This window comes from Oncorhynchus gorbuscha, linkage group LG09 (assembly GCF_021184085.1).
Source record: "Oncorhynchus gorbuscha isolate QuinsamMale2020 ecotype Even-year linkage group LG09, OgorEven_v1.0, whole genome shotgun sequence".
In the NCBI taxonomy this organism is placed as follows: Eukaryota; Metazoa; Chordata; class Actinopteri; order Salmoniformes; family Salmonidae; genus Oncorhynchus; species Oncorhynchus gorbuscha.
In genome coordinates, this window is record NC_060181.1 from 58,146,245 (window position 1) to 58,172,263 (window position 26,019).

The 26,019-nt window shown below is 40.7% G+C and overlaps 1 protein-coding gene across 6 annotated transcripts in view; it reads left to right on the forward strand.

The window, feature by feature from the left end:
• Positions 1 to 26,019, forward strand: part of LOC124043823 (protein TANC1-like) — a 299,125-nt gene that overhangs the window by 4,512 nt on the left and 268,594 nt on the right. For 4 of the 6 annotated variants that reach the window (XM_046362829.1, XM_046362833.1, XM_046362832.1 and 1 more), the window contains exon 2: positions 19,278 to 19,391. The exons of the other annotated variants lie outside the window; for them this stretch is intronic. The gene's annotated coding sequence lies outside the window, so the exon portion shown is untranslated. The remainder of the gene's footprint in view (positions 1 to 19,277; positions 19,392 to 26,019) is intronic. 6 annotated transcript variants of the gene reach the window in all.

Consider the following 26,019-nt stretch of genomic DNA (forward strand, 5'->3'; position numbering starts at 1 on the left):
GCGGTTGTGGGTGGTGCAGTTGCCGTACCAGGCGGTGATACAGCCCGACAGGATGCTCTCAATTGTAAAAGTTTGTGATGGTTTTAGGTGACAAGCCTGAGGTTGAAGAGGCACTGTTTGTGTGGCTGGACTGTTTCAGTTAGTCAGTGATGTGTACCCCCGAGGAACTTAAAATATTTCACATTCTCCACTGCTCTACCGTCGATGTGGATAGGGGGTGCTCCTTCTGCTGTTTCCTGAAGTCTACGATCATCCCCTTTCTTTGTTGACGTTGAGTGAGAGGTTATTTTCCTGACACCACATTCCAAGAGTCCTCACCTCCTCCCTGTAGGCTGTCTCGTCATTGTTGGTAATCAACACTTATACTGTTGTGTCATCTGCAAACTTAATAATTGAGTTGGAGGCGTGCATGATCACGCAGTCATGGATGAACAGGGAGTACAGGAGGGGGCTGAGCATGCACCCTTGTGGGGCCCCAGTGTTGAGGATGAACGAAGTGGAGATGTTGTTTCCAACCTTCACCACCTGGGGGCGGCCCGTCAGGAAGTTCATTACCCAATTGCACAGCGCGGAGTTGAGATCCAGGGCCTCAAGCTTAATGATGAGCTTGGAAGGTACTGTGGTGTTGAATGCTGAACTATAGTCAATGAACAGCATTACTACATAGCTATTCCTCTTGTCCAGATAGGATAGGGCAGTGTGCAGTGTGATGGCGAATTTATCGTCTGTGGACCTATTGGGGCGGTAAAGAAATTGAAGTGGGTCTAGGGTGACAGGTAAGGTGGAGGTGTTATGATCCTTGACTAGTCTCTCAAAGCACATCATGATGACAGAAGTGAGTGCTACAGGGCGATAGTCATTTAGTTCAGTTACCTTTGCGTTCTTGTGTACAGGAACAATGGTGGCCATTTTGAAACATGTGGGGACAGCAGACTGGGATAGGGAGAGATTGAATATGTCCGTAAACACACCAGCCAGCTGGTCTGCACATGCTCTTAGGACGAGGCTAGGCATGCCGTCTGAGCCGGCAGCCTTGAGAGGGTTAACACGTTTAAATGTTTTATTCATGTCGGCCAAGGAGAAGGAGAGCCCACAGTCCTTGGTAGCTGGCCGCGTCGGTGGAACTGTTATCATCAAAGCGGTCAAAGAACGTGTTTACCTTGTCTGGCAGCAAGACATGTGTGTCCGCATCGTGGCTGGTTTTCCTTTTGTAGTCCGTGATTTTCTGTAAACCCTGCCACATACGTCTCATGTCTGAGCCGTTGAATTGCGACTCCACTTTGTCTCGATATTGACATTTTGCCTGTTTGCTTGCCTTGCAGAGGGAAAGACTACTCAGTTTGTATTCTGCCATATTCCCTTCACCTTGCCATGTTTAAATGCGGTGGTTCGTGCTTTCAGTTTTGTGTGAATGCTGCCATCTATCCACAGTTTCTGGTTAGGGTAGGTTTTAATAGTCACAGTTTGTACAACATCTCCTATACACTTCTTGATAAACTCAGTGACATTTCGGTGTACACTGTACATATTATTCTCAGAGGCTACCCGGAACATATCCCAGTCCGCCTGCTCAAAACAACCTTAAAGCGTGGATTCCGATTGGTCAGACCAGTGTTGAATAGTCCTTAGCACGGGTGCTTCCTGTTTGAGTTTCTGCCTATAGGAAGGGAGGAGCAAAATGGAGTCGTAGTCAGATTTGCCGAAAGGAGGGCGGGGGAGACCCTTGTATGCATCCCAGTGTAACGGTTTTCTTGAGTTGAAGGAGAGGCGGACCAAAGCGCAGCGTGGTTATTTTGATTTATGTTTAATAAAGCACTTCAACATAAACAAACTAACAAAAACAAGAAATGTGAAAACCCAAAACAGCCCTATCTGGTGCAAACACAGAGACATGAACAATCACCCACCAAAGCCCAACACCAAACAGGCTACCTAAATATGGTTCCCAATCAGAGACAATGACTAACACCTGCCTCTGATTGAGAACCATATCAGGCCAGACATAGAAATAGACAAACAAGACATCCAACATAGAATGCCCACTCAGATCACACCCTGACCAAACAAAACATAGAAACATACAAAGCAAACTATGGTCAGGGTGTGACACCCAGAAGTTAGACTAACAATGGTCCAGTGTTTTTCCAGCGTGAGTGCTACAAACAATATGTTCATCGAATTTAGGTAACCTTTTCCTCAAATTGACTTTGTTAAAATCCCCAGCTACAATAAATGCAGCCTCAGGATCTATGGTTTCCAGTTTGCATAAAGTCCAGTGAAGTTTCTTGAGGGCCGTCGTGGTATCGGCTGGAGGGGGGATATACACTGTTGTGACAATAACCGAAGATAATTATCTTGGGAGATAATACGGTCAGCATTTGATTGTGAGGAATTCTAGGTCAGGTGAACAAAAGGACTTGAGTTCCTGTATCAAACAAATCAAACGTATTTATATAGCCCTTCTTACATCAGCTGATATCTCAAAGTGTTGTACAGAAACCCAGCCTAAAACCCCAAACAGCAAACAATGCGGGTGTAGAAGCACTGTGGCTAGGAAAAACTTCCTAGAAAGGCCAAAACCTAGGAAGAAACCTAGAGAGGAACCAGGCTATGAGGGGTGGCCAGTCCTCTTCTGGCTGTGCCGGGTGGAGATTATAACAGAACATGGCCAAGATGTTCAAATGTTCATAAATGACCAGCAAGGTCAAATAATAATAATCACAGTAGTTGTCGAGAGTCAGCACCTCGGGACTAAATGTCAGTTGGCTTTTCATAGCCGATCATTGAGAGTATCTCTACCGCTCCTGCTGTCTCCAGAGAGTTGAAAACAGCAGGTCTGTGACAGGTAGCACGTCCGGTGAACAGGTCAGGGTTCCATAGCCGCAGGCAGAACAGTTGAAATTGGAGCAGCAGCACGGCCAGGTGGACTGGGGACAGCAAGGAGTCATCATGCCGGGTAGTCCTGAGTCATGGTCCTAGGGCTCAGGTCCTCCAAGAGAGAGAAAGGAAGAAAGAGAAAAAGAGAGAATTTGAGAGAGCATACTTAAATTCACACAGGACACCAGATAATACATGAGTAGTACTCCTGATATAACAGACTGACCCTGGCCCCCGACACATAAACTACTGCAGCATAAATATTGGAGGCTGAGACAGGAGGGGTCAGGAGACACTGTGGCCCCATCCGATGATATCCCCGGACAGGGCCAGATAGGCAGGATATTATCCCACCCACCTTGCCAAAGCACAGCCCCCACACCACTGATAAGTTGTATGTTGTTACAATTACACCAATAGTCATTAATTATGAAACATACACCCCTGCCCTTCTTCTTCTCAGAGAGATGTTTATTCCTGTCGGCGCGATGCACTGAAAATCCAGGTGGCTGTACCGATTCCGACAGCATATCCCGACATAGCCATGTTTCCATAAAACAGAGAATGTTACAATCCCTGATGTTTCTCTGGAAAGCAATTCTTGCCCTGATCTTGTCAACTTTGATATCGAGGGATTGGACATGAGCGAAGTAATATACTCGGAAGCGTTGGGGGTGTGCGTTGGGGACTAGACAACCTCTCTGACTCCCTCTCCTCCGGCGGCGTTGTTTTGGGTTGGCCTCTGGGATCAGTTCAAATGCCCTGGGTGGTACGAAGAAATGGTCTGCTTCGAGAAAGTCGTATTCCTGGTCGTAGTGCTGATAAGTTGACACTGCTCTGATATCCAATCATTTTTCCCAGCTGTATGTAATAACACTTAAGATTTTCTGGGCTAAAAATGTAATAAATAATACATGTCCTCACAAATCCCGTCTTCAGTCAACTGTTTAAAAGTGAAATAAGTCTTATTATTTTTATTTTAAAAGGTTATTTTATTTTCATGATGGTCTTCCTCCATAATCGTGGGTTATACAGTAATTGTGCCAGCCCTAGTTGACACCAATAACAAATGTGGCAGAGGGTTGTCAGTAGAGGTCGGCCAATTAATCGGAATGGCCGATTAACTAGGGCCAATTTCAAGTTTTCATAACAATCGGAAATTGGTCATTTTGGACGCCTATTTTTTCTTTAAATGTATTCGATTTTTTACCACACAATGACAGCCTAGGAACGGTGGGTTAACTGCCTTGTTCAGGGGCAGAACGACAGATTTATACCTCGTCACTTCAGGGATTCAATCTTGCAACCTTACGGTTAACTAGTCCAACATCAATCATAATCACTAGTTATAACTACACATGGTTGATGATATTACTAGTTTATCTAGCGTGTCCTGCGTTGCATATAATCGATGCAGTGCGCATTCGTGAAGAATGACTGTCGTTGCTCCAACGTGTACCTAACCATAAACACCAATGCCTTTCTTAAAATCAATACACAGAAGTATATATTTTTAAACCTGCATATTCAGCTAAAAGAAATCCAGGTTAGCAGGCAATATTAACCAGGTGAAATTGTCACTTCTCTTGCGTTCATTGCACACAGAGTCAGGGTAAATGCAACCGTTTGGGCCGCCTGGCTGATTGCGAACTAATTTGCCAGAATCTTATGTAATTTTGACATAACATTGAAGGTTGTGCAATGTAACAGGAATATTTAGACTGATGGATGCCACCCGTTAGATAAAATACGGAACTGTTACGTATTTCACTGAAATAATAAACATCTTGTTTACGAGATGATAGTTTCCTGCTTCGACCATATTAATGACCTAAGGCTCGCATTTCTGTGTGTTATTATGTTATAATTAAGTCTATGATTTGATAGAGCAGCATGACTGAGTGATGGTAGGCACCAGCAGGCTCATAAGCATTCATTCAAACAGCACTTTCGTGCGTTTTGCCAGCAGCTCTGCTGTTTATGACTTCAAGCCTATCAACTCCCGAGATTAGGCTGGTGTAACGATATGATGTGAAATGGCTAGCTATTTAGCAAGGTGCGCGCTAATAGCATTTCAAACGTCACTCGCTCTGAGACTTGGAGTAGTTATTCCCCTTGCTCTGCATGGGTAACGCTGCTTCGAGGGTGGCTGTTGTCGTTGTGTTCCTGGTTCGACCCCAGGTAGGAGTGAGGAGCGGTACGGAAGCTATACTGTTACACTGGCAATACTAAAGTGCCTATAAGAACATCCAATAGTCAAAGGTATATGAAATACAAGTGGTATAGAGAGAAATAGTCCTATAAATCCGATAATAACTTAAACCTAAAACTTCTTACCCGGGAATATTGAAGACTCATGTTAAAAGGAACCACCAGCTTTCATATGTTCTCATGTTCTGAGCAAGGAACTTAAACGTTAGCTTTCTTACATGGCACATATTGCACTTTTACTTTCTTCTCCAACACTTTGTTTTTGCATTATGTAAACCAAATAGAACATGTTTCATTATTTTTTCGAGGCTAAATGGATTTTATTGATGTATTATATTAAGTTAAAATAAAAGTGTTAATTCACTATTGTTGTAATTGTCATTATTACAAATACATTTAAAAAATCGGCTGATCTGCTTTTTTTTGTCCTCCAATAATCATAATCGGTCGACCTCTAGTTGTCAGTCCACCCTCCATAGGCTTGAAGTTGAGTGGGATGGGGTTTTCTGTTTGTTTCAAACAGAAAATGTATCTCCTGTTTGCAAAAGGGGTCTTGTGTTTTATTCAGATTTATTCTACATTTGTATGTGTACAAATACAATGCCATTCTCGTCTTGTGTACCAGAGGCATGGAATAGCCTACAGTCCATGCTTCATCTAGATATGTGAGTGCCACTGAATTAATTTTAAAATATTGATGGGATACTCTGTTACAGAGAGTAAAGTTTTTTTTTAGGCTGGATCATCTTGTTGTATATTTAATTCTGTAATCTGTTGATTGTCGCTGCCTTCTTGGCCAGGTCTCCATTGAAAAATAGACTGGGCTTAAATGTCCTTTTCCTGGTTAAATAAAGGTACATACATACGAAAAGCCTTCCCAGAAGAGTGGCCAATGATTTTGGAATGAGAACTTCTATGAACAGCTGTCCACATACTTTTGGTCATGTAGTGTAACTAGACATTATTATTTGTCTGTCAAAGGATTCTCTCACAGTTAATAATAGGAAGTTAACAATATATCATCATTTCATCCTTGGTTCTTGGTGCTATGATCTGCTCAGTTCAGCTGACAATGGCTAGGTCTAATCTTCAAATTGTACACAGGCTATTACATTCACCAGTATCTAGCCTATAAGGTACAAGGCATTGTGTATTTGCATGTACAATTTCCCAAGGGTTCAAAGCAGTTTGTATGTATCGCTCGCCTTAGCTCTTTTAACACCACCATTTAATTGCCCTGCTTCCCTCTCAGCATCAATTAAAATGTTACAGAATGACAGATGCATATTGAGTTGCCTTGCTAGATTGCTGTGGAGGATTTGGTTTCTGAACAGGAGAGCAGCCCAGGCAGAGAGAAGAGAGAGAATGTGCAAGCAAACAAAGCTACTGTACGACCCTGTGAAATTTCAGTGACCTCATTAGCTCACTGAGAACATCCAGTTTAGAAACCACAATTATTTGGGGCTGCCAAAAGTTTTATGATTGCACCATTTAATTAACACATTTGACTCAATGAGGCATTCCATCGAACTGACATGGTAATAATTCATTCATGAAAGGACTCTCATAAAAACCCCCAGTGGGCTACAATACTGTATGAGAGAGACTTCAAGCCTGTGTGAGTGCAACCAAATGTGTGTGTGTTTTAACTTTACCTCCTGATGAAACAGCTGTTATTGATTTTAAAAAACGTGTTAAGTATTTAGAAAGCTGCAGAGAGAAATGGAAGGCTAAATCGCTGTGTTATGGCCAATGTTCCCTCTAAGCTGCGAGCGCGCACAACTCTCCTCGGACGGTGCAGAAGAAATGTCAGCTGCGCAGAGAAGAATGAGATTGAACTTCACTCAACTTTCTAGTTTTCCCCTTTATTTAACACTGTCAACATATCGCTCTACTGTGGGAATTGAATCAGTGCAATATTATACACTTTCAATGTGCCATACCGAAACAAAACAAACTATGCAAGATTTAGTATGCAATAGGGGTCGACAAATTATGATTTTTCAACGCCGATACCAATTATTGGAGGACCAAAAAAGGGCGATACTGATTAATCGGCCGATTAATATTTTTATTTATTTATTTGTAATAATTACAATTACAACAATACTGAATGAACACTTTTATTTTAACTTAATATAATACATCAATAAAATCAATTTAGCCTCAAATAAATAATGAAACATGTTCAGTTTGGTTTAAATAATGCAAAAACAAAATGTTGGAGAAGAAAATAGAAGTGCAATATGTGCCATGTAAAAAAGCAAATGTTTAAGTACCTTGCTCAGAACATGCGAACAAATGAAAGCTGGTGGTTCGTTTTAACAAGAGTCTTCAATATTCCCAGGTAAGAAGTTTTAGGTTGTAGTTATTATAGGAAATATAGGACTATTTCTCTCTATACCACTTGTATTTCATATACCTTTGACTATTGGATGTTCTTATAGGCACTATAGTATTGCCAGTGTAACAGTATAGCTTCCGTCCCTCTCCTCGCCCCTCCCTGGGCTCGAACAAGGAACACATCGACAACAGCCACACTCGAAGCATCGTACCCATCGCTCCACAAAAGCCGCGGCCCTTGCAGAGCAAGAGGAACAACTACTTTAAGGTCTCAGAGCGAGTGACGTCACCGATTGAAACGCTATTAGCGCGCACCCCGCTAACTACCTAGCCATTTCACATCAGTTACACCAGCCTAATCTCGGGAGTTGATAGGCTTGAAGTCATAAAAAGACAGTGCTTTTTTTCGTGAATGTGCTTGTTAAATCATCACCCGTTTGGCGAAGTAGACTGTGATTCGATGAGAAATTAATTAACAGGCACAGCATCGATTATATGCAACGCAGGACAAGCTAGATAAACTAGTAATATCATCAATCATGTGTAGTTGACTAGTGATTATGTTAAGAATGATTGTTTTTTATAAGGTAAGTTTAATGCTAGCTAGCAACTTACCTTGGCTTCTTGCTGCACTCGCGTAACAGGTAGTCAGCCTGCCACGCAGTCTCCTTGTGGAGTGCAATGTAATCGGCCACAGTCTGTGTCCAAAAATGCAGATTATCGATTGCTATGGAAACTTGAAACCGGCCCTAATTAATCGGCCATTCCGATTAATCGGTCGACATCTAGTATGCAAAACTAATTGTGCAAGAGATTTTCTTGTAGGCAGAGTGCATTGGAGTAGGATTCTATTGCATTGACAGGCACTACTCAGGCCTATACTCTACACAGACTGGTGCGCCATAACCAATCATTGCTGCAGTAGGCCTACAGTGAATTCGGAAACCATTCAGACCCCTTGACCTTTTCCACATTTTGTTACGTTACAGCCTTATTCTAAAATGGATCAATTTTTTATTTTTTTACTCATCAATCTAAACACAATACCCCATGTAGAAATGTAGAAATAAAAAACTGAAACGTCACATTTACATAAGTATTCAGACCCTTTACTCAGTACTTTGATGAAGCACCTTTGGCATCGATACTGCCTCGAGTCTTCTTGGGTATAACACTACAAGCTTGGGACCCCTGTATTTGGCGAGTTTCTTCTCTGCAGATCCTCTCAAGCTCTGTCAGGTTGGATGGGGAGCGTGGCTGTGCCAATCAAGGACATTCAGAGAATTGTCCTGAAGCTACTCCTGCATTGTCGTGGCTGTGTGCTTAGGGTCATTGTCCTGTTGGAAGCTGAACCTTGGCCCTAGTCTGAGGTCCTGATCACTCTGGAGTAGGTTTTCATCAAAGAGTCCTACCCTCACATCACACCCATTGGCTGTGCTGCTCATGCATTGAATCTGCTCCTCAAGGTCATCATGGCCTGAAAACAATGGATACACTCTACAACAGAGCCAAGGAAATGATTAGGTATGTGAATGGTCATCAAGTTATAGCAGCAATCTACCTTATCAAGCAAAGTGAGAAGAATAAGAGCACCATTTTGAAGCTGCCCAGCAACACCCATTGGTGGTGTTGTCATCATGTTTGACTGGAGGGGAAGGAGTCTCTCCAAGAAATGGCAATATTACAGTCTGCCGATATGGACAGCCCCATCAAGAGGTTCCTCCTAGATGATGTATTGTGGGAGAGAGTTGTTAGCAGCCTGAAACCTATAGCAGAAGCCATTGCACGGATTGAGGGAGACAATACCATCCTGTCTGATGTTCAGGCTCTGCTTGCAGATGTAAGAGAATAAATCCGTACTGCCCTGCCCACTTCAGAGTACATGTTGGACCCCAAGTATGCTGGCAAGAGCATCCTGTCTGGTACAGAGATCAACAAGGCCTATGGTTTCATCACTACCGTTTCTCGCCACCTTGGCCTGGATGAGGGCAAGGTTCTTGGCAGTCTGGCGAAGTACACTTCCAAGCAAGAGCTTTGGGATGAATATCCAATATGGCAGTCATGCCAACATATCTCATCAGCCACCTGGTGGCAGGGACTTTGTGGATCTGCACGCAACAGGCTGACCGAATCAAGGAGTGACAAATTGGTGGCCATCCAGGGAAATTTGAGGCTTTTTGAGCCTGACAACGAGCCATCCTCAAGAAGGTTGGAACTTGACAGTGAAGATGAGGCCTCAGAGTGATGTTAAAGAGGTGGACATTGAGGAGGTCCAGGGAGAAGACATGGAAGCCTGAGAGGAAGAGAACCAAAGCTTTAGTTTCTAGACTATCATTTTACAGATGTATGTTGAAAACATTTTTGGGAGATGCGATTGATCATTGGGGATCATTCAATATTCCCTTTCTTTTGTTGTTCAGTGAAATCACCCCATGTGAAGAGTCAACTCATTTAATTGAAGTTCGATTCCTAACTACATTTATGCATTTGATTTCTATTGGAAGGATTTAATCATTTGCAATTATGTCTACTAATGATAAGGTAAAATGTTTATGTTTCTGTCTCCAAATGATATGGTAAGTATATCAATGCAAAAAACATATACATTTAAATGGTATTAATATTAATTCCCATATATTCCTGTTAATTCCCATATATTCCCACGGAAAGTTTCCACCCCTGAATATTCCCCAAAATGTGCAACCCTAGTCACAACGATTCATCGATACGTATGCTATGATACTGGTAAAGTTGTCTTGCACACCTACAGTGCTGGTTATTAACAAAACCTCGCTAGCTCATGGCTGCAAACAATGTTCTTCCCATAAAACATAGAAAAACAACATAATCTGTTTCAGTAGCTATTGTTAGCTAGCTAACTATATAGCTAGGTGTCATCATCTAAAATAACCCTAATTTTTAAAACAGTTCTTATTTGATTAATGGTGGTGTTACCCATCTTTGTGAATCTAGCCACAATACGGATTAAGCCACAATATTGGACTTTGCTGTTAGCCTTCAAAATAAAAGTATATCATTGACAGTGATGCAAATGCATAGAAATAGTATAATTATGCCATAATTGAATAGATCAACGAGTTTGGAATGTTATTATATGAAATCAACAAAAGACAATAATTTGTTAATTTGACAAAAATCTGTTGAAATCTCACTGGATGTATTATACTTTAGAATTGCATTTAGTACATACTTATTTCACTGTACAGCCTTACCTATGGATTGTGGACCAATGACATGGGGTATGAGTCTACTCAGTGACACCCACTGAGTAGACTGTGAATTGTGCCACATGTATTGTGTTAAGAGCTACAACTTTAATATTTGCATAAACTCATCACAATTGTGGTCTGTGGGTGTTACCGAGTAGACTGATACCCCGTTTCATTGCTTCACATACCAACATTGTTTAAAATGATCTAGTCTAAATATGGCATGATTCAACCAGTTGTAACCTTCTGCATCACTTTCAAAGAGGTACTTTTATTTTGAAGGCAAACTGCAAATTCCATTGTTGTACCTAATCCTTATTGTGGCTAGCTTCACAACCATAACCCGGTCAGGTCGAGCCTCACTAGCCAGATGAAGCTAGCTGGCTGCTTATAATGTTAGCTTTGGGCAACAGGGTTAAGTAGCTGGCTAGCTATTTATTTTCATGAACTGAAATTCAATTTCAATAGGTGAAAACAATACTTACTCACAAGGATTCCTAAATCATTGCTAAGAATAGTGAAAATTACTGCAGTTTTTACTGGTTATTGTTTTCAGGCTGGTTGTATTGGTGCTAGCTAGGTACCAAGCAAATGCTAGCTAGCTACCCCACAAGTTGCGGTCAAACAAATAATGCTTTATTACCATTGCGGTATTGTAAACACATTGTTCGTGGCTGGTGTTTGCTTGTTTGCAGACTTTTTTGTACAGCTTTGACAGTGCTACTGATAGTAGTGGTGGTGCTTGGCTTGAACATGCACATTCAGAACACACCACATTTTATACTAGAACTGTGTTATTTAAAGTGTCAAATTAAAATCTTATTTAACATGTTAAATGGTGTTATTGTCAAATAGTGTTATTTTACGTGTATCTTTTTTGACACACAAAGACCCAAACGGCATTCCATTGTATGTCGTGAAGCTAATAGCAGTGTGTAACTCCGGTAGGGCAACATCTGAACAATAGCGCACTTGGTAGTGTTAGTGTGTACCGGTGCTCATCCAGTCGCGAAAGCCAACATCATCCACGACAAAGAACGGTTGATTGTCAGGGGCAATTAATTAAATTATCTTGGCGTTAATGGATTTCCCCTTGAATTGTCTCACTCTTTCAGATGACTGCTCGACCTTTTGACTGCTCGACAACACAGCATACATTGTGGGCTGGGCTAGGTTAGGAATGCTGTGTTGCAGGTGTAGCGAAAAATGTTATGTGAAGTCATTACGTCATGTACCTACGTTATATAGGTATGCACATCTGCTTTGACAACTTTTTTTCACACCGGTGTTAAACTAGACATCGGCCCGATACGAATGTTGGCATTTTTAGCTAATTTCGGCCAATTGCGATATTTCGGCCAATTCCGGAATAGGGTGGATCACTTGCGTTCCCGGTTCTGTTTCTGTTTTTTTTTAATGTTTGTTATTTTCCAGCAGTTTTCGGTTATGTTCCCTGAACCAGTTCCAACCCCTGTATTAGAGTGCTGAGTTGTGGTCTTTTTCTTAGAGGTATTTAGGCCTATATATTACTAAAAGTTCAGTGTGAGGTAGTCTAATAATAAACCTCTGCTGCTGTGGTGATGAGTGGCCATGAAGTCTTATCCGCAAACTGTCTAGGCTAAGTTCAGGCTGAACACCTGTGGAATGTTCATCAGCCAAAACCCAGGAGTGATTTATTAGATGTGCACATCTGCTTTAAACAAAGGGAACGGCTGAGAGTCCCTATGATGTCAGAGTCCTGACTATTGCTTTTTTTTCCAATCTACCCTTCTGTGTTAAGATGCCAATTCCATGAAATGTATTACTGACCTAGAAATCTCTACAATAGAAAATCATGTAGGGATTTGAAACTGGTGAAGATGCTGTGTGTTAAGAGAAAGTATGTAGAGTGTCGTTCCATTTAAATTCAATCACTTTTTGACTGCAACCCCTTTTGATTGAACAACACTTTTCATACATATTTGCCCATGGTAGAAGTGGTCAGAAAGTGACTTTCAGGACATGAATCTCCAAAAATTCAGGATATTGTGGTAGGGCTGTGACGGTAATTGAATAACCATGTAACTGACGATCATGGATGAAGACCGTCATAAAATTAAAATAACTGTCTAAACTGTTTAAATAGGCCTACATACATTTTTGGAAAAAACATTTTGTTATTAACTTTATTGTCATGTAGATAAACTTTACCTAATAGCGGGAGTATTTACTAATGGCTAAAAGCAATTGTTTTGATAACTTAGTCTTTCTATTAAACTGTCTCTATCTCAGCCTCTTTCCAACTGTAGTTTCATGCTCCAGCAGCTAAACCCCTAGATGCGCAGGGGTGTAGAATCGCTAGCCTATAGGCAGGCTATGGCACTTGATGTGGGCACTTTCTTTCATACAATGACATTTTCATTGCTTGCTAGTAAATAAATAAATCAGTCTTCTTTAAAAAAAGGTTGGATGTGTCTGACTATTAATTATTAAACAGCAGTCAAGAAGGTTATTCTGGCTCGGAAGCCTATAATGCGCCAATTATGTGTCAAATGGACAATGCACCATGTGTAGCTTAGAGCTTATTTTACATCATCTGAAGTGTTTGTTGTGCCTACTAAACTGGAAATAAAATTGCAATTTCAACTTTCAAATGGTACCACAAAGATGGTTGGAGGTCCACACATCAGCAAATGTTGACTTGAATGGGAATAACAGTTGTTTTAAATTATACTGTCAATCTTCCATAAGAAACTTATTGAAATCATAGAAATATATAAAATAGAATATACATTCCCATTTAAGTTGACATTCAATGGGGTGGACCAGCGGTCATCTTTTTGTTAGTAATTGGAAGTTAAAATTACAATTAAAATTAAATGGTGTACTAGCTAAATTCCAGTGGTCTGAAGGGATAGGTACATTCTATGAATTATATTTCTATTATTGAAATGACACTCACCCTGTATTCAAGAGCATATTGTGTCTAAGATACCAACAATGCAAAAATGAAAAAAAAACAGAGTTTCCATGTTTAAGATAATTGACGTTAAAGCTGCCATATGTCACTTTTTGGATGACCTGACCAAATTCATTTAGAAATGTGAGTTATAGATCTGTCATTCTATTTCAAAGAAAGTTTAAGAAGCGGTGGATATATTCTGTGTGCCATTTCTATGCTTCCCATTCTTCCCAGTTTTGTTTTTGTGTCTTGTTTTTTTACACCAGCTTCAAACAGCTGAAAATACATCATCTTTGGTTATGGAAAATGTATTTCAGAGTGGTTTAGATTAGAGGTCGACCGATTAATCGTAATGGCCGATTAATTAGGGCCGATTTCAAGTTTTCATAACAATCGGAAATCGGTATTTTTAGGTGCCGATTTCCGATTATTATTGTTATTGTTATTTAATTTTTTCTATTTTTTATACCTTTTATTTAACTAGGCAAGTCAGTTAAGAACACATGATTATTTTCAATGACTGCCTAGGAACTGTGGTTTAACTGCCTTGTTCAGGGGCAGAACGACAGGTTTTCAACTTGTCAGCTCAGGAGTTCCAAATCTTGCAACTGCACAGTTAACTAGTCCAACGCTCTAACCATTGCACTCCACGAGTAACCTGCCTGTTACGCGTAATGCAGTAGAAGCCAAGGTAAATTGCTAGCTAGCATTAAACTTATCTTATAATAAACAATCAATCATAATCACTACTAACTACTAATCCAGTTTAGCAGGCAATATTAACCAGGTAAAATTGTGTAATTTCTCTTGCGTTCATTGCACGCAGTGTTAGGGTATATGCAACAGTTTGGGCTGCCTAGCTCATTGCGAACTAATTTGCCAGAATTTTACGTAATTATGACATACATTGAAGGTTGTGCAATGTAACAAGAATATTTAGACTTAGGGATGCCACCCGTTAGATAAAATACCGAAAAGTTCCGTATTTCACTGAAATAATAAACGTATTGTTTTCGAAATTATAGTTTCCGGATTCGATCATATTAATGACGAAAGGCTCGTATTTCTGTGTGTTATTATGTTATAATTAAGTCTGATTTGATAGAGCAGTCTGACTGAGCAGCAGAAAGCCCGTTAACTTTAATTCAAACAGCACTTTTGTGCGTTTTGCCAGCAGCTCTTCACAAGCACAGCGCTGTTTATGACTTCAAGCCGAATGCAAGCCTAGTGCCTGGTGTAACCAATGTGAAATGGCTTGCTAGTTAGCTGGGTGTGCTCTAATACTGTTTCAAACGTCACTCGCTTTTAGATCTGTAGTAGTTATTCCCCTTGCACAGCAAGCGCCGCGGCTTTTGTGGAGCGATGGGTAACGATGCCTGGAGTGTGGCTGTTGTCGATGTGTTCCTGGTTCGAGCCTAGGTAGGGGCGAGGAGGGGGACGGAAGCTATACTGTTACACTGGCAATAATATAGTGCCTATAAGAACATCCAATAGTCAAAGGTATATGAAATACAAATGGTATAGAGGGAATTAGTCCTATAAATCCGATAATAACTTCAACCTAAAACTTCTTACCTGGGAATATTGAAGACTCATGTTAAAAGGAACCACCAGCTTTCATATGTTCTCATGTTCTGAGCAAGGAACTTAAATGTTAGCTTTCTTACATAGCACATATTGCACTTTTACTTTCTTCTCCAACACTTAGTTTTTGCATTATTTAAACCAAATAGAACATGTTTCATATTTTTTTTTTAAATGTAGGTGTAACAGTATAACTTTAGACCGTCCCCTCGTCCATTCCCGGGCGCGAATCAGGGACCCTCTGCACACATCAACAACAGTCACCCACGAAGCATCATTACTCATCACTCCACAAAGGCCGCGGCCCTTGCAGAGCAAGGGGAACCACTACTTCAAGGTCTCAGAGCAAGTGACATCACCGATTGAAACGCTATTTAGCGCGCACCGCTAACTAAGCTAGCCGTTTCACATCCGTTACATATATCCACATAATTTTCCTCCCTCATGAAGCCATCTATTTAGTGAACTGCACCAGTCCCTCCTGCAGCAAAGTGCCCCCATAACATGATGCTGCCACCCCCGTGCTTTATGGTTGGGATGGTATTCTTCGGCTTTCAAGCCTCCCCCTTTTTCCTCCAAACATAACGATGGTCATTATGGCCAAACAGTTCTATTTTTGTTTAATCAGACCAGAGGACATTTCTCCAAAAAATACAATCTTTGTCCCCATGTGCAGTTGCAAACCGTAGTCTGGCTTTTTATGGTGGTTTTGGAGCAGTGGCTTCTTCCTTGCTGAGCAGCCTTTCAGGTTATGTGGATATAGATACTTTTGTACCGGTTTCCTCCAGCATCTTCACAAGGTCCTTTGCTGTTGTTCTGGGATTGATTAGCCTTTTTCTCACCAAAGTATGTTCATCTCTATGAGATAGAACGCGTCTCCTTCCTGAGCGGTATGACAGTTGCGCGGTCCCATGGTGTTTATACTTGCGTACTATTGTTTGTACAGATGAACGTGGTACCTTCAGGTGTTAGGAAATTGCTCCCAAGGATGAACCAGACTTGTGGAAGTCTACATTTTATTCTCTGAGGTATTGGGTGATTTATTTGGATTTTCCCATGATGTCAAGCAAAGAGGCACTGAGTTTGAAGGTAGGCTTTGAAATACATCCACAGGTACACCTCCAATTGACATAATTTTCTGGAATTTTCCAAGCTGTTTAAAGGCACAGTCAACTCAGTGTATGTAATCTTCTGGCCCACTGGAATTGTGATACAGTGAATTATAAGTGAAATCATCTGTCTGTAAACTAGAGGTCGACCGACTAATCGGAATTGCCGATGAATTAGGGCCGATTTCAAGTTTTCATAACAATCTGAGATTTTTTTGGGGGCGCCGATTTAAAAAAATACCTTTATTTAACTAGGCAAGTCAGTTAAGAACACATTCTTATTTTCAATGACGGCCTAGGAACGGTGGGTTAACTGCCTCGTTCAGGGGCAGAACAACAGATTTTCACATTGTCATCTCGGGGGATCCAATCTTGCGACAGTTAACTAGTCCAATGCAATAACGACCTGCCTCTCTCTCGTTGCACTCCACAAGGAGACTGACTGCCTGTTACTCGAATGCAGTAAGACAAGGTAAGCTGCTAGCTAGCATTAAACTTATCTTGTAAAAAAACAATCAATCATAATCACTAGTTAACTACACATGGTTGATGATATTACTAGATATTATCTAGCGTGTCCTGCGTTGCATATAATCTGACTGAGCATACAAGCATACAAGAACCACCAGCTTTCATATGTTCTCATGTTCTGAGCAAGTAAAACACTTTTACTTTCTTCGCCAACACTATGTTTTTTCATTATTTAAACACCCATACGTAGAATGTATGCACACATGACTGTAAGTCGCTTTGGATAAAAGCGTCTGCTAAATGTCATATATATTATTATTATTAAACCAAATTGAACGTTTCATTATTTACTTGAGGTTAAATGGATTTTATTGATGTATTATATTAAGTTAAAATAAGTGTTCATTCAGTATTGTTGTAATTGTCATTATTATAAATACATTTCTTTTAAATTGGCCAATTAATCGGTATCGGCTTTTTCGGTCCTCTAATAATCGGTATCGGTATCGGCATTGAAAAAAATCATAATCTGTCGATCTCTACTGTAAACAATTGTTAGAAAAATTACTTGTGTCATGCACAAAGTAGATGTCCTAACCGACTTGCCAAAAGAATAGTTTGTTCACACGAAATTATGAAGTATACTATTTTACTGTTTTTCAACTGTGCTGTGATGTTTTACATGATGTTTTAACCTTTCTAATAGCACAGATTGTGAGCTAACGATGAAAACCATTCCTAAAAGTATTATTATGTTGTTTATTGATTGACTATGGCTTTCCAAATTGCCCAACACTGCCAATTTGAGGGTTAATTTTAAATTAATGTTATTTTTTTTTGTAATGAACACGAGGGGAGACAGAGAGCTGGTTTCAAGCACAGGGCGCAGCAGGTGTTTGTGGCAAAGGACCACAGGAGGAGGCAGGTAGCTGGGTCCAGGGGCATGCAGAAGGTCATACACTGGGGGTCCAAAAGGGCAACAGTACAGGGAATAGGCTAGTAACGTAGTCCAGGAGATCAGGCAACAGGAAATCCGCTAAAGGCTAAAGTACAGGCAGAAAATAGGCAAAAGGCGTAGTTAGTGAGGCAGGCAAAAACTATCATACACGGTAGGCGTAAATCATGGGAAAAACATTGCTCTGAAAGACGTGTCACAAAACAAACAATACCTCACAGTGATGGGGTGCAAAGAACTGAACTAAATAGTGTGTGATAATGACATACAGGTGTGTGAACAGGTGATTAGAATTCAGCTGATTGTAATCTGTAGCGTGAGCTGCGCTCAGGGGATCAATGTGTTTGAGGGTGTCAGTTGGAAGTAAATGTTACATTTTTAGCCATTCATGTCACCAGAAACAAGCTACTTAGGGGCAATACCAGAATAAATGATCTATTAATTCTGTCTCTTCGCATCAAAATTTGCAGAGCTGAGATTGTTGTATGCCCTATATGAACTCCCCTTTTCAGGACCCTGTCTTTCAAAGACAATTAGTAAAAATCCAAATAACTTCACAGATCGTTGCGGTTTTGTCTCACCCAGGGTCATGGTCAGATTCTTCGTTGAAAGAATGAGCGTTACACCGAGGCCTGTACTCAGAGCGGGATCGATTTGGAGATTGCATGCAATCTCAACGCTGTGTGTTACAGGGAAGACATCCTCCTCCCTCATGTGATACCCTTCCTATGGGCTCATCCTGACATGCCCCTCCAGCATGACAATGCCAACAGCCACACTGCTCGTTCTGTACGTGATTTCCTGCAAGACAGGAATGTCAGTGATCTGCCATGGCCAGCGAAGAGCCCGGATCTCAATCCCATTGAGCATGTCTGGGACCTGTTGGATAGAAGGGTGAGGGCTAGGGCCATTCCCCCCAGAAATGTCCGGGAACTTGCAGGTGGCTTGCTGGAAGAGTGGGGTAACATTTCACAGCAAGAACTTGCAAATCTGGTGCAGTCCATTAGGAGGAGATGGACTGCAGTACTTAATGCAGCTGGTGGTCACACCAGATACTAACTGTTACTTTAGATTTTGACCCCTCCTTTGTTCAGGGACACATTATTTCATTTATGTTAGTCACATGTCTGTGGAACTTGTTCAGTTTATGTCTCAGTTGTTGAATTTTGTTATGTTCATACAAATATTTACACATGTTAAGTTTGCTGAAAATAAATGCAGTTGACAGTGAGAGGACGTTTCTTTTTTTGTTGAGTTTATATAGCATTCTGTTGGTGGCAAGGATTTTGTATAATAGTTTCAATTGAAAAAGTATTGAATCCAGTGTTGATTTTTGTGTCAGCTCATATGGTGCCTTCTTGCTGTGGGTTCAAAACTAAAGAGAAAATCACACCTGCTTACTCTTATTTTGTAGTACCTCATTTGTTTTCCTATTTGTTTTGTCAACTTTTCGGCATGTTGTCTGTGAAGTAGGCTATGGGAGTTTTGTAACTTTTTCCACCTTGGCTTCGTGATAGCGTGCTAGCTGACTAACATCTGGAATCTGTCTATTTTAGATTACACTGACTCCATTGGCCGGTGAAGCGCCCAACCCTCCCTGGCGTTGGTAGCTAATTCAGCCTGCACGCTTTTAAAAGTGGTACCTTCGGATGGGCCCCAGCCATTAATCTGTAAGTCTCTGCTCTCTCTTCACTTTTAATGTTCGATTATGCTTTAGTTGTGTTCTAGCCAGTCTCCAGTAGTTAGGCTCTAGCTTGCCGACCATAACCGTGGTGATAATGGTTAGGTTAATAGCTAGTTGGCTAAATAGCTAACGTAGATTGCTGCCTAGCTTGTGGGCTAAGATAACTGCATATAGCTAATATTCTTTGATATCTAGTTAGCTAGATGGCGTAATGTGTTTCCAAAACTTTGGCGCGTCCTCCATATATAGAGAATTATTCCGAATTCTGATCGGTTGTATGTAATAACTTGAAAAGTGAGTTGTAAACATTGCCTTGCGACTTTTTTCAGAAATCAGGATAATACCCAGATGCAGACAGCTAGAGTCACTGATGTTTATGGACCTGTTCAGCAGGTACAGACAGACGAGAGTTGTGTCTCCGGTAGCTTACTTTTATTCCGGCAAAACACAGTTTTCAACAGCACATAGATGACAATAACATAGCAAAACCAGGGTTCGGATTAGCTTTCAGAAATGTGCATTTTCAAAATGCAGACCACAAAAAAAATCTGTGCTTTAAACAATTTCACCTGCTTTTTACATTGACAGGAAATATTGTTTGTTTGCTTCAAATAGAGTGATATGGGGCGTGCAAGTATAGTTTTCCTTCACAGAAAATACATTAGTGCAACACATTCGTCATTAAATTGTTTTCTTCAGATGACAACAGAAGTGCAATGCTATTGCTAGCAGCCACAGAAAGTATTCAGACCCCTTGACTTTTCCACATTTTGTTGTGTTACAGGCTGAATTTAAAATAGAGAGAACTGCATTTTTTTGTCACTGACTTACACATAATACCCAATAATTTTTACAAATGAATAAAAAATGAAAAGCTGAACTATCTTGAGTCAAAAAGTCTTCAACCCCTTTGTAATGGCAAGCCTAAATAAGTGCAGAATTAAAAAGTTGCTTAACAAGTCACATAACAAGTTGCATGGACTCATTCTGTGTGCAATAAGGAAAAGGGAAAGGGGTGCTTAACATGATTTTTGAATGACTACCTCATCTCTGTACACCACACATAATTATATGTAAGGTCCCTCAGTGGAGCAATGAATTTCAATCACAGATTCAACCACAAAGACCAGGAAGGTTTTCCAATGAATCACAAAGAAGGGCACCTATTGGTAGATGGGTAAAAAAAGAGTTTCATGGCTGTAATAGGAAAAAACTGAGGATGGATCAACGGCATTGTAGTTACTCCACAATAGTAACCTAATTGACAGAGTGAAAAGAAGGAAGCCTGTACAGAATTCAAATATTCATCAGGTTTGCAACAAGGCACAAGTAATACTGCAAAAAAATGCCCTGCATAGAAAATGTTATGTTTGGGGAAAGTCCAATACAACACAATACTGAGTACTACTCTCCATATTTTCAAGCATAGTAGTGGCTACATCATGTTCTGGATATGCGTGTAATCTTTTTATGGAATTGAGCTAAGCACATGCAATAACCTAGAGTAAAACCTAGTTCAGTATGCTTTCCACCAGTCACTGAGAGATAAATTCACCTTTCAGCAGGACAATAACCGAAAACACAAGGTCAAATCTACACTGGAGTTGTTTACTAAGAAGACAGTTAATGCTCCTGAGTGGCCGAGTTACAGTTTGGACTTGAATCTAGAGGTTGACCGATTATGATTTTTCCATGCCGATACCGATACCGATTATTGGAGGGCCAAAAAAGCCGATACCAATTAATGGCCCAATTAAAAAAAAATGTATTTGTAATAATGACAATTACAACAATATTGAATGAACACTTATTTTTACTTTAAATAATACATCAATAAAATCTATTTAGCCTCAAGTAAAAATGAAACATGTTCAATTTGGTTTAAATAATGCAAAAACAGAGTGTTGGAGAAGAAAGAAAAAGTGCAATATGTGCTATGTAAGAAAGCTAGAAAGCTAACGCTATTAGCGCACGCTAACTAGCTAGCCATTTCACTTCGGTTACACCAGCCTCATCTCAGGAGTTAATAGGCTTGAAGTCATAAACAGTGCAATGCTTGACGCACAACGAAGAGCTGCTGGCAAAACGCACAAAAGTGCTGTTTGAATGAATGTTTACGCGCCTGCTTCTGCCTACCACCGCTCAGTCAGATACTTAGATACTTGTATGCTTGTATGCTCAGTCAGATTATATGCAACACAGGACACGCTAGATAATATCTAGTAATATCATCAACCATGTGTAGTTAACTAGTGATTATGATTGATTGTTTTTTATAAGATAATTTTAATACTAGCTAGCAACTTACCTTGGCTTACTGCATTCGCTTAACAGGCAGTCAGGCTCCTTGTGGAGTGCAATGAGAGAGAGACAGGTCGTTATTGCATTGGACTAGTTAACTGTAAGTTTGCAAGATTGGATCCCCCGAGCTGACAAGGTGAAAATCTGTCGTTCTGCCCCTGAACGAGGCAGTTAACCCACCGTTTCTAGGTCATTGGAAATAAGAATGTGTTCTTAACTGACTTGCCTAGTTAAATAAAGGTATACTATTTTACATTTTAATTTAAAAAAGAATATAAATGAAATCGTCAAACCGGCGCCCGAAAATACCGATTTCCGATTGTTATGAAAACTTGAAATTGGCCCTAATTAATCTGCCATTCTGATGAATTGGTCGACCTCTACTTGAATCCACTTTGGACATCTATGGCAAGACTTGAAAATGGTTGTTTAGCAATGATCAACAACCAAAGTGACAGAGGTTGAAGAATTTGATAAGAATAATGGGCAAATGTTGCACAATCCAAGTGTGGAAAGCTCTTAGAGACTTACACAGAAAGACTTGCAGCTGTAATCGCTGTCAAAGGTACTTCTACAAAGTGTTGACTCAGGGGTCTAAATACTTATGTATTTCATCAAGTTAGCAGACGACACAACAATAGTGGGCTTGATCACCAACAACGACTAGACTTCATACAGGGAGGAGGTGAGGGCAATCGGAGTGTGGTGTCAGGAAAACAACCTCTCACTCAACGGAGATGATCATGGACTTCAGGAAACAGCAGAGGGCGCACCCCTCTGTCCACATCAAAGGGACAGCAGTGGAGAAGGTGGAAAGTTTTAAGTTCCTGGCCGTACACATCACAGACAAACGGAAATGGTCCACCCACACAGACAGTGTGGTGAAGAAGGCGCAACAGTGCCTCTTCAACCTCAGGAGGATGAAGAAATTTGGCTTGTCATCCAAAACCCTGACAAACTTTTACAGATGCACAATCGAGAGCATCCTGTCGGGCTTGTATTACAGCCTGGTACGGCAACTGCAGCGCCCTCAACCGCAAGGCTCTCCAGAGGGTGGTACGGTCTGCACAACGCATCACCTCGGGCAAACTACCTGCCCTCCATGACACCATACAGCACCCGATGTCACAGGAAGGCCAAAAATATAATCAAGGACAACAACCCGAGCCATTGCCTGTTCACACCGCTATCATCCAGAAGGCGAGGTCAGTACAGGTGCATCAAAGCTGGAACCGAGAGATTGAAAAACAGCTTCTATCTCAAGGCCATCAGAATGTTAAACAACAATCACTAACTCAGAGAGGCTGCTGCCTACATTGATCCCCATTCACTGGACACTTTAATAAATGAATCACTAGCCACTTTAACCACTTGCTCCTACCTGGCACGCAGGCGTCCCATCTAGAGCTCTGGAAATGCAAATGCACTACGCTAAATGCTAATAGTATTAGTTAAAACTCAAACGTTCATTAAAATACACAGGCAGGGTATTGAATTAAAGCTACACTCGTTGTGAATCCAGGCAACAAGTCAGATTTTTAAAATGCTTTTCGGCGAAAGCATGAGAAGCTATTATCTGATAGCATGTAACACCACAAAAGACCCGCAGGGGACGCAAACAAAATAATTCGCATATTCGGCGCTACACAAACCGCACAATAAAATATAAAACATTCATTACCTTTGACCATCTTCTTTGTTGGCTCTCCTAGATGTCCCATAATCACTATTGGGTCTTTTTTTCGACTAAATCGGTCCATATATAGCCTAGATATTGTTCTATGTAGACTGTATGATAAACTAAAAAAAAGAGCGTTTCATAACGTAACGTCATTTTTTAAAATTCAAAAAGTCGACGATAAACTTTCACAAAACACTTCGGAATACTTTTGTAATGCAACTTTAGGTATTAGTACACGTTAATAAGCGATAAAATTCATCAGGAGGCGATGTAACTTCTATAGGTGTCATCTGGAAAAAAACATGGCCGAGAGAGCTCGACCAAAACATCCGGTCGGAGAACGGAGGGAAGGAGTTCCCTTGAACCGGTTAGACCAAGAATCAATTGCGAATCAAATGACAAGACTCTAGACAACGTGTGGTAGCTGTAGGCGCTGAAACCTCGGTCTCATGTAATTCGGTTCACTTTGAACAAGTCCTGGAAGTAAGCGCAAGGATATTTATTTCCATTTTCAGTGATCAGGTTTTCCTGCGCTATTCGATGAAACTCACGCTCTGTTAAAGTCACAGCCGTGATTTAACCAGTTCTAGAAACGTCAGAGTGTTTGCTATCCACACATACTAATCATATGCATATACTATATTCCTGGCATGAGTAGCAGGGCGCTGAAATGTTGCGCAATTTTTAACAGAATGTTCGAAAAAGTAGAGGGTCGACTTAACAGGTTAAACAATGCCACTTTAAATAATGCCACTTTAATAATGTTTGCATATCTTACATGACTCATATCACAGGTATATGCTGTATTTTATACCATCTATTGCGCTTGGCTTATGCAACTCGGCCATCACTCATCCATATACTATATGTACATATTCTCATTCATCCCTTTAGATTTGTGTGTATTAGGTAGTTGTTGGGGAATTCTTAGATTACTTGCACTGTCAGAACTAGAAGCACAAGCATTTCGCTACTCTTGCATTAACATCTGCTAACCATGTGTATGTGACCAATAAAATTGTATTTTATTTGAAATGAGATATTTCTGTATTTAAAAATGAAATACAGAAATATCTAATTTCAAATCAAATCAAATACATTCTAAAATCATGTTTTCACTTTGTAATTATGGGGTATTGTGTGTATTTTGAATTCAGGCTGTAACACAGCTATATGTGGAAAAAGTGAAGGGGTAAAAATACTTTCTGATGGCACTGTAAGTCCTTTAGCTTACAATGAAAAGGTCAAAACGATGCATGGCCAAATTTCCAATGTTTAACATAGAAAGAATGTAGACAGCTACATTTCCTAATGTTTTGCTTGAAGTTAATCTTGCATTTTAACCTGCTACTGGAGAAAACTACACTGGCGATAAGTAGCCTACACATCAGCTATCTGGTGATCCAATGACAAGAGCAAAGCTATTTCATCTGAGTTGAAGAAGTGCAACAGAAGCACAAAATTAGTCCTTTTACATTCATGATTTGGAGCGAACCCTTACTAAAGAAACATTACTGTGCAGTCGTATTCATTGATCTGGCCAAGGCTTTCGACTCTAATCACCACATCCTCATCGGCAGACTTGACAGCCTTGGTTTCTCAAATGATTGCCCCGCCTGGTTCACCAACTACTTCTCTGATAGAGTTCAGTGTGTGAAATCGGAGGGTCTGCTGTCTGGACCTCTGACAGACTCTATGGGGGTGCCACAGGGTTCAATTATTGGACCGACTCTCTTCTCTGTATACATCAATGATGTCGCTCTTGCTACTGTTGAGTCTCTGATCCACCTCTACGCAGACGACACCATTCTGTATACTTCTGGACCTTCTTTGGACACTGTGTTAACAACACTCCAGGCAAGCTTCAATGCCATACAACTCTCCTTCCGTGGCCTTCAATTGCTCTTAAATACAAGTAAAACTAAATGCATGCTCTTCAACCGATCACTGCCTGCACCTGTCCAACATCACTACTCTGGACGGCTCTGACTTAGAATACGTGGACAACTACAAATACCTAGGTGTCTGGTTAGACTGTAAACTCTCCTTCCAGACCCACATCAAACATCTCCAATCCAAAGTTAAATCTAGAATTGGCTTCCAATTTCGCAACAAAGCATCCTTCACTCATGCTGCCAAACATACCCTTGTAAAACTGACCATCATACCAATCCTCGACTTCGGCGATGTCATTTACAAAATAGCCTCCAATACACTACTCAACAAATTGGATGCAGTCTATCACAGTGCAATCTGTTTAGTCACCAAAGCCCCATACACTACCCACCATTGCGACCTGTACGCTCTCGTTGGCTGGCCCTCACTTCATACTCGTCGCCAAACCCACTGGCTCCATGTTATCTACAAGACCCTGCTACGTAAAGTCCCCCCTTATCTCAGCTCGCTGGTCACCATAGCATCACCCAACTGTAGCACGCGCTCCAGCAGGTATATCTCTCTGGTCACCCCCAAAACCAATTCTTTCTTTGGCCGCCTCTCCTTCCAGTTCTCTGCTGCCAATGACTGGAACAAACTACAAAAATCTCTGAAACTGGAAACACTTATCTCCCTCACTAGCTTTAATCACCAACTGTCAGAGCAGCTCACAGATTACTGCACCTGTACATAACCC